General features: G+C 42.0%; 1 protein-coding gene across 3 annotated transcripts in view; it reads left to right on the top strand.

Moving 5' to 3' along the window:
* LOC127359479 (sodium channel protein type 4 subunit alpha-like) overlaps nt 1-10000 on the top strand; it is a 177532-nt gene that overhangs the window by 115835 nt on the left and 51697 nt on the right. The window lies entirely within an intron of this gene.

Genomic DNA, 10000 nt, shown 5'->3' with positions numbered 1-10000 from the left:
GCTTTCCTTCTTTGGCTCCATCCACTCCTGATCGCTTGGTTTTCATTGTGATGTTGACTAACAGATTAAAATCTCCTCGGACACAGAATGAAGTTGTAATAGCTGCGCTGTCTGAGGTTAAATGCTGTTCATGGCCACTGAGAAGCAGGTGGTGACCGACCTTTGACCCCTGACACCTCACCTGTGACCCTCTGTGCTTTATTGCTGCCGTTCTGGAAGCTTCCAGTGTTCAACTTGTCTGACAGACGGAGGTGAAAAACCTGCGAGGACGAGAGAGCGAGAGTGAGATGGGTAGAAACAAAGAGAAAGAGAGAGAGAGGATCTTTTTACATGTGACCCCGTGTTTCAACTCTGTCCAAAGAATTGCTGATTTATGTGAGATGCACTGAGAGCTACAGACAGAGTAAATGTTGATCTACTGACCTCTCCTCTCTCCTCCTCTCTGTCCTCCTCCTCCTCTCTCCCTGTTTAACCTCCTCACATTTACATCTGGCTCTCCGTGTGCTGGCGCTCAGTCCACCAGCTCTCTACCTCTTTGTCTTTTTCCTTTCAGCTCTCTCTCTCCTGTCGGTCGTTGTGCACTTCAGTGAAGTTGTGCCTACACAGTATACGTGTGTGTGTGTGTGCGTGTGTGTGTGTGTGTGTGTGTGTGTGTGTTAGCTTCCCTTTTTGCTACCTCAACACAAAAGGAAAGAGAGAGCAACATATTTAAACGTATGATATGTATTTTCTCTCACATCCAAACTGAAGTTTAATAAGTGTGATGAGGTGGTGAAGCAGCGTGGGATCATGGGAGTTGAAGACAACATGGGAGTTGTTGTCTTCACCACCATTGGCGTCATTGCAGTCAGCTTCTCCCGGTTAGGATTCCTTCAGTGTTCATGGTTCAGGAGGTTTCTACCGGGAGCCCAATGATCCACAGAGGTCTCCTCCTCTCCAACACAAACAGACCCGCTGATTAAAACCACTAAACACACTGAAAAAAGCAGTTCCACCTTAACATTCACTGCTTCTCCCACGCTGTTGGACAGACAAAGGACATGAGCCGAGCTGCTGCTAACGTTAGCTCAGCTTGTTTCTCTGATAACTTAAGATCCAGACGTCCGATGACTAAAATCCTTCATCCGGTTCAAATCTAGAGTTAAAAAGCACCAAGATCTAAACAGTGGATGGTAACAATGTGGCTTCCAACTGGATCAACAGTCAATGTGTGACAGCTTCTGGCAGACAACCACAACGCCCCCAGATTGATACACATCAGGCTGCAGTGTGGTCTGAGATTGAATGAATCCATAACTGTCCATACTGCAGATTAACAGTGACGAGTTTGAAAGCTATGAATAAAATAGTCTGATACAGTCGGACTAACGCTCCCTCGCTCGCTCTCATGTAAACCGACCGGCTGCGTGGTGTTTTCTTCATGTAGAACAAGCGTAATCACCCACACACACACACACACACACACACACACACACACACACACACACACCTACACACACACACTCACCAATGCAGTGAGCACTCATCTTGCTCAGAGAAAAAGAGCAGAGGAAAGATTTCCTTTCTTCTGATAACTATCTGTCAGCTCATCTTACACTGTACACACACACACACACACACACACACACACACTGCTCTTTGTAGCTCATTTTACCCGCCTCACTATAAAATGTACCCCCTCGCCCCCCCCCCACCACCACCACGACCAGCATGAACACGTCGCATGTCTACACCTCTAAACACATCAATCAATCCATCACTGTGTGGGTGTGTGTCTGTGTGTGTGTGTGTGTGTGTGTGCAATCAGAGGGATTCAGAGCAGACAGGAGGCGGTAACTGGAGAGGAGAAAGTACCCTTATCTGATGGTCAACACACACACACACACACACACACACACACACACACACACACACACACACACACACACACACACACGGTGAGAGGAAGGAAGGAAGGGAAACTGTCTGGAGGTGTAATGGTGGGAAGTCAGCTACATTTTAAACAACAGAAGTGTAAAATTATCAACATTTGGGATCTCGACTGGACGGTCATGGATCATCTCCACTGCTCAGGTGCTCATGAGCAAGGCTATAATACCACTGAAAGACCACTGACATACTTATGGCTCTGCATTAAAGGTCGATACCATTCAGTCTTATGGAGAAATGAGTCGACTTCTCAGTTAATTAATGAGCTCAGTAAACAGCTTCCTGATGAGTTTCTGCTCTCAGTCTCTAGTTTCAGTCTTCTTCCATACAGCATGATGTTCATTTAGTAACTGATGGTCCCATTTAGAGTAAAACAGACCATAAAGCAGGGTATGCTTTAGGGCGGGGCTACCTTGTGATTGACAGCTCATTCTACAAACTTTTTACACAAATATCTGAACTTTCTACTTTCTACAGTTTTAAAACAGGCTGCTTACTTTAGATTAATACATAATACACAGAGGAGTTAATGATTGAATACAATAACATTAAAGTCATAAAAGACGAAACAGACTCAACCCTGTTGAGGTTCGCCAGTAGAAAGAAGAAACCAAGAAAATACTTTCAATTTTATACTTTGAGTATTATTTGTTAGTAGTATTTCAGGGCCTGAACTTTTTCACTTTTATTTGAGTGAAGAAGTTGAATCAGTGGTTTTACTTTTACCACCTCTGTGTATAACTAAGCTTAAATGAGCTCCGTGTGGTCGACTCTTAGAAATCCACTTATTTCTTTCCAAAAAGCAACATGTTGAATATTGGCCATTTATACCCACAGTGTCCTTCTAAAACTGAAAGGTCATTTAACTCTAATATATCTGCCTAAAAGCCCTTTCTGAGTGAATATCTGAAGGTTTGTTTGCAGTGTAGCATTCACTTTGAGCTGTGTAAGAAGGAACATGTAATATATAACATATAACATATAATATTTAACATATAATATTTAATATATAATATATAATATATGATATATATATAAAGAAGGAACAGAACTCTGTCTTTTATATTTTGTTCTTCTTCAAGTCATGTTTAGTTATTATAAATAATCAGTGTTTGTGTGTGTGTGTGTGTGTGTGTGTGTGTGTGTGTGTGTGTGTGTGTGTGTGCGTGCGCAGCAATAATAGAGTCTCATTCATCTATTTAGCTTAATGGTCTCATGGATATTTAATAACGAGCTTGATACGAGCTTGGCCAGACAGCTCGCTCTCACACACACACACACGCACACACACACACACACACACACACACACACACACACACACACACACACACACACACACACACACACACACTGGCAGTCAACAGCCTCTTATTCTTCTCTTGTCAGTGGCAGGAGTTGTATCTTCCCCTGCAGAGGGATATGCTGACCTGACTGAATGAATATGCCCAAACACACGTGTGTTTGTGTGTGTGTGTGTGTGTGTGTGTGTGTGTGTGCGTGTGTGTGTGTGTGTGTGTGTGCGTGCGTGCGTGCGTGTGTGTGCGTGTGTCATGATGACCGAACCTTTCCAATTCAGGTGATTTATCCTTTTAGAAATGGCCTCATTGTGCACAGCTCAGCTCAGCTCAGCCTGTGTGTGTGTGTGTGTGTGTGTGTGTGTGTGTGTGTGTGCAGGCATTTATGCATGCATGCATTCATACGGGTGGTGGATGGGGGGGTTGGCGGGGGTGTATGATTGTGTTTTTGTTATGAGATGTCAAGTGTCACACCTCATAAGGGACAGAGGGGAAGGGGGAAGGAAGGACAGGGAGGATACAAAGAGAAGGAAGGGCAGAAAGAAAGTGGGGAAATAAATAAAGAATGAAGGAAGGAAGTGAATAAAGGAAGAACAAGAGAAAGAAAAGGACACAAAGGAGGAAGTGAAAGTGGTGTGGAAGGATGCTTGCATAAAAGGAAGACGGGACAGGAAGGACGTTAGTGGGAGGGAAGGAGGGAAGTGCAGGTGATGAAGGAAGAATGGAAGAATATGTGGATGAAATGAAGAAAAGAAGAGAGAAAGGAAAAGGATAAGAAAGGAAAGGATCAAAGGAAGAGAAGGACCAAGATACAGGAGGATAAAATAAAGGAGGGGAGGAAAGAAAAGGGAGGAGGAAGGAAGGAGTAGAAGTTTTCGAAAACATGAGAGAGAGAGAGAATAAAGGAAGGACAGAAGGAAAAAATATTTCAGTAAAGTTTCATCAAAGCTTCGTCATGGCAACCGTCGCCAAGGGAGGATGGGAGACCTTGTTGCCGTGACAGTGAACCTCATGATGTTACACTAATACCCAGAAGGCACTGGGGCAGGGGAACGGACCGACTGTTAGTGTACCTATCACACACTCACACACACACACACACACACACACACACACACAAACACACACAAACACACACAAACACACACACACACACACGCAAATGACACGTCTTCATGTGACTGTAAATACTTGTTTCTTATTTTTATTAAAAACAGTTTCAGTGCTGATGATGTGTGTGTAGGTGTGTGTGTGTGTGTGTTTGTATACAGTGTGTGTAGGTGTGTGTGTGTGTGTGTGTGTGTGTATATACAGTGTGTGTAGGTGTGTGTGTGTGTGTCTGTTATTTAACCAAATGTGATAAGCGTCCGTGCTTTCACTGGCAGATAAAGAGAGAGGTGGGGAATTACCTCTTATCTCACATACACACACGGGTATGTGTATACAGTGTGTGTGTGTGTGTGTGTGTGTGTGTGTGTGTGTGTGTTCCTGCAGGCAGTAGCTGAGTCAGTGTGCAGCGGTCTGGGTGCGCAGTGTGTAACATCATGAGACACACAAATAGGTGAAGTCTGTTAAAATCAGCTGTTTTCTCTCTGGAGTTTGGTGCTGATTGTCAACAGGCACATCAGGTAGTTTATGTATTTTGGGAAGTAATCGATTACATAAGTGATGTAATCAGAATACAAAGAGGTAGCTGTAATCTATTACAGGATTACTATTTACATTATCACATTCACATCAATACTTATTATAGATATTTATTATCTCTTGTTTTTATTTACATATTTGGTGTTGAGGTAATCCAAAAGTAATTTTTTTCTAACAGGTAATTGGTAATTGTATTGGATTACATTGTTAAAGTAATCCTCCCAACCCTGATTTAAATATATATTGGTGTGATTTAATAATAAATATCTGCAGCTCTTCAGAAACACTGTGACTTCTTGAGCTTCTCTACTTTTACTTTGAAATCTTTAAATTCCTGCTGTATCCTGGAGACCTGGTTTCTCTGTGTGTGTGTGTGTGTGTGTGTGTGTGTGTGTGTGTGTGTGTGTGTGTGTGTGTGTGTGTGTGTGTGTGTGTGTGTGTGTGTGTGTGTGTGCAGCTGCAGACTGAAGCAGGTGATCCGATGTTTCGTTCGCTGTTTCTCTTTATGACAAACGAGCGGCTGAATGTGTTTCCCTGAGCCAGCACTTCAACTGCAGCACACCTGCCACGAGACACTCCCTCTCTCTCTCTCCTCTTCCTTTTCTCTTTCTCTCTCATTACCTGTTATTCACTAACTTTAATCATCCCCACTTTTTTCTTATCAGACTCTCCGAAGCTGTTCGGAAACCCCCCATCAGCAGTTTTGAATACTGATGTGATTAATTGCATAAATTCTGGTTTTGATAAATGGAGGATGGATCGGTCTTAATGGGAAGAAACATCTGGATGAGACTTTGGTAAATGTGGGGGAACACCACGCAGCTACAGAGGCAGTCGGTAGTAAACATGTAAATCTGTAGCTAGCTAACTCTGCACACATTGTAACTATACGTTTAATACATCAGTTAAGTTTATTTGTAAAGCACATATTAAGGTTCAAGGTTATTTATGTCATTGTGCAACAGGATGCAACAAAAAATGATTTCTTGAAGCTACAAACAAAAACATAACAGATAATTCTCAGATTAAAGGAATCATATATAAAATAGATACAAATAAAACTATATATACAATTATTTATATACACATTTACACCCAGGGAATAATTCTGAAGTGCTTCTTTTGAATTTGCGTTTGAACTGAAGCACGAAGCATCATCGGTAAACACAGAGTCCGCCTCCTCTCGTCCTGCGCTCTGTCGGCTCAGATCACGCTCCACCTGTTAAGGATTCGGGATGTTCATGGATCAGGTGTTTGTAAAGATGAATCCGAACATTAACCAGGAGCAGCCTTTAGTCCAACCTGGGCCAGCATGGCTTCTGTCCGACTCTCTACCTCTCCTCTTGGGACAACCACAGCACCGGTTGGACTCATCCAGCCGATCTGGCTCGATGGATCATCTCAAGGTCCGCTGCTCTTTAATCCAATCCCCATGCTTCTTTTTCTGATAACTGTAGTCAGTAATACGTGTTTCAAATGACAGATTGGAAGAAAACGGAGTTTGAAGGAGCTCCTGGCTGCACAGAGTCAAAATCTCCTGATCCAAGAACAAGACATCATTCAATGTATCAGCAAAAAATCCAAAGAAAATAACAGATTAAAATACAAATATAGCAAAGTGCTTTTCATAGTGTGTTAGAAACATTTAATACAGCAGAGAAGATTAAAATACAAATTATAAATAAACACTTTATAGGTGAAGATGAATGACAGTGAGTGTTTAACGTTCAGTCTGGTGGAGAATGTACAGTAATGAAAGTACAACTTTTTCCATATTTTCCAATTAACTAAACAACACAGCAAAGTTTGTTTTAATGAATTCATGCCAAGAGAGAAATAGTTGCTTATAAATCACCTTTTGTTTTCCTTGTGGCGCCGTGTGGAGATTTAATAATTTTCAGATTCGGAGAGCTCGCGCAGTGAAACCCTCCGAGCTACAAGAGTCCACAGAAATAAATTAACACCTGCTCTGACAACCTTTTATTTTTAAATGTTTTTGGCTTCATGCCTTCAGAGATTAGATACTTCCATACATTTTCTAGTGTAATTATTTCAACATATATCAGATTCATGTTTGCTGGGACGACAATTCCCACCATGGGCGAGCACTTGGCGACAGTGGCAAGGAACACTGCTGTCGGGAGATCAGGTCCAGCTCACAGTTGGTGTTTCAGTTCATCCTGGAGCTGCTGGATGTGGTTGAGGTCAGGACATTTGGCCATACTGTGCACTCATTTAGTGGATTTATAAATATTTGTACAGGATACGAAACATTACGGCAACTAAAACCGGTTAATAAATGATTTCTCGTCTCTTCCACTGTCTCCTCTCTCGTTCCTCTTCCCTCACATTTTCCCAGGGGGCTTTGCTCGAGGGGGTTTGTTGTGACAAGGGGGAGCACCAGAGACAGATCATGTTACCGCTCGTTCATCACCACCATCCCGACCCCCCTCCCCTCCGGCTCTGTGGATGCTGTAGCTCACTGTGTGTGTGTGTGTGTGTGTGTGTGTGTGTGTGATGCTCGGCTGTTTCCAGGACAGCAGCTGCTTCCTCGACTACCTGAGTTGAACTTTAGTTTCAGTCGGAGCTGAATGTATCTTTAATGACCGCTGAGCCACGGTCCGTCCACCGGTGAGGGGAAGACTGTTCGCTGCTGGTTGCCGCTCATGTTAGAGTCCAGGTCATTTTAACCCTTTAAGGTTGCATCCTCGGTCACATTGTACCTCTATTTAACAATGTATGCCAGCACTTACTGCTGTTCTGTCGTATTTTACCTTTATCAGTGACTAATTGCAGCTTTTATGATTTGATTATTGCAAAAAAAAAGGCCTAATTATATCTAATAACTGTGAGGATGTATAAATGAGTTGCGTTGTGGATGACAGTGACTGCTCTGTCGCATTAAAGCTTGTTAATCAGTGTTCACGTCCATATTTTCGGAGGATTTGAGCCTCCATTCTTGTCACAAACTTAATAATGTAGGAAATAATTCAGCTTTATCTGTGCTGCACTTTTTAAAAGAGAAACTTTACGGACAGCAAAAGAAATTAAATTAAACAAAAAAACAGACCAGTGAGGAAAATATTACATAAAAATAAAAGACAAACTTACTCAAATTAACAAAAATATTCTAGAAAAAAAGTCAATTATCCTGTCTGTCGACCAGCAACCAGCGGCTCAGCTGTGCTCTCGTTTCACTGTGTGTGTGTGTGTGTGTGTGTGTGTGTGTGTGTGTGTGTGTGTGTGAGTGTGAGTGTGTGTGTGCGCGGAGGTGCCAGGGTTGGCCCACTTCCGTGGGATAATTGGTACGATCCGCTTTACGAGTTAAACGAGGTGAATTGTGGGGATCAGGTGGTCTGCTGCTCCGGAAACTGACACACACACACACATACACACACACACACACACACACACACACACACACAGATGGCTGTCATCAAACATAAACACATTCACAACTTTCCTCTCTCACTTTATGTCTCACATTATCATCGCACACACACACACACACACACACACACACACACACACACACACACACACACACAAACACATACACATACACACACTTAAAGGGGTTTCCCACCCACAACAGCAGGTTTTTATCACAGTTTGACTGTCCTGCTGGAACCAGTAAACTTTGCAACATAAAGAAGTTTCCATTTCTAATCATTCATGTTGTTTGTTTTGTGCTGTAAACAATGTAAACAGTGTAAACAATGTAAACAGCGATTATGCATGTTTGTGCTTTTCAAAATAAGACGCCCAGCAGGTTAAACAGATCCGTTCTGTCAGTGATGTGTTATCGGCTATTGGAAGGCAGCAAGGTCATTGGTCGAGCTGCCGGAGCTTGTTGCCATGTTAACCAATCAACAGCATTGATCTATTGGTGTTTGGGTCGGACCGGCGGCCAATCAGACGCCAGCGTGTCAAGGGACGGTGAAAGCGGGCATGTGACAGCCGAACACAGATCAGCAGCACAAACAACACACACACACACACACACACACACACACACACCAGCAGCTCTGGATCAATAACACACACAGGAATAGACACTAACTCGCACTTATTTCACACGCGAAATTACACAGACACACCTTCTTAATGTGCCACGTGCAGCACGCACACACACACACACACACACACACACACACACTGTCTAATGTTTATATTGATTACCCTGTGGCTCACATACACACTGAACAGAGTTATGTTACAGTATGAAACTGATATAAATGTGTTTTTGAGTAAAAGTTAACATATTTAGCTTCATTCACCAAAATAAAAAACTTAAAAGTATCTTATTTTGAAGGTATCACTAGTAACAGTAAACTGGGAATCATATAAACAAATATTATTCATCCTTCAGTATTTTTTATTTACATTTTAATCTGTTTTAAACTTTGAACTTTTTAAGATTAAACGTATTTTAAATTAAATAAAATGTAGACACACCCAGCAAAAATAATAGATATATATAGATATAAATATTTAAGTTAAATTAAGTATTTTAATATTTTAGTTAAAGTTAATATAGAGCAGATTCGAGCAAATTCAAAATGTGAAGTAAAACATAAAAAGTAAAAGAGTTTTATTTCTTAAAAGTAGAAAATAATCTGAACAGAATCAGATTAATTTACTTATTTATTAATCTTTACAATCCACTGTACACATTCAGGTCATTGACACACTCTCTCTCTCTCTCTCTCTCTCTCTCTCTCTCTCTCTCTCTCTCTCTTACACACACACACACACACACACACAGAGGTCAAAGGTCACTTCCTGATGTCAGGTATTGACCCACTGGCCTGGTTTCCTCTTACACAACCAGAAACTTGGAGGCTGCTGGTTCTAGTCGAGGTGTTACGTAACAACCAGCTGAGGCACATCCAGCCTGCGGGGTGTGTGTGTGTGTGTGTGTGTGTGTGTGTGTGTGATAGATACAGACAGACAGGGAGATGTCTCACAGTCTCTGGTGTCTATAGATGTGCTGTCTATCTGATGATACATACACAAGGTGCAGTGAATGGCTCAAAAACACTACAGTCGTGTGTTCGTATCGTATCGTTCTAAATATTAAAGGACCTCTCTGTAGGGTTTAGTGGCTCCTAGTGGGGTAGTTGC

Source organism: Dicentrarchus labrax, unplaced genomic scaffold (assembly GCF_905237075.1).
Source record: "Dicentrarchus labrax unplaced genomic scaffold, dlabrax2021, whole genome shotgun sequence".
In the NCBI taxonomy this organism is placed as follows: domain Eukaryota; kingdom Metazoa; phylum Chordata; class Actinopteri; family Moronidae; genus Dicentrarchus; species Dicentrarchus labrax.
This window is presented reverse-complemented; position numbering and strand designations above follow the sequence as displayed.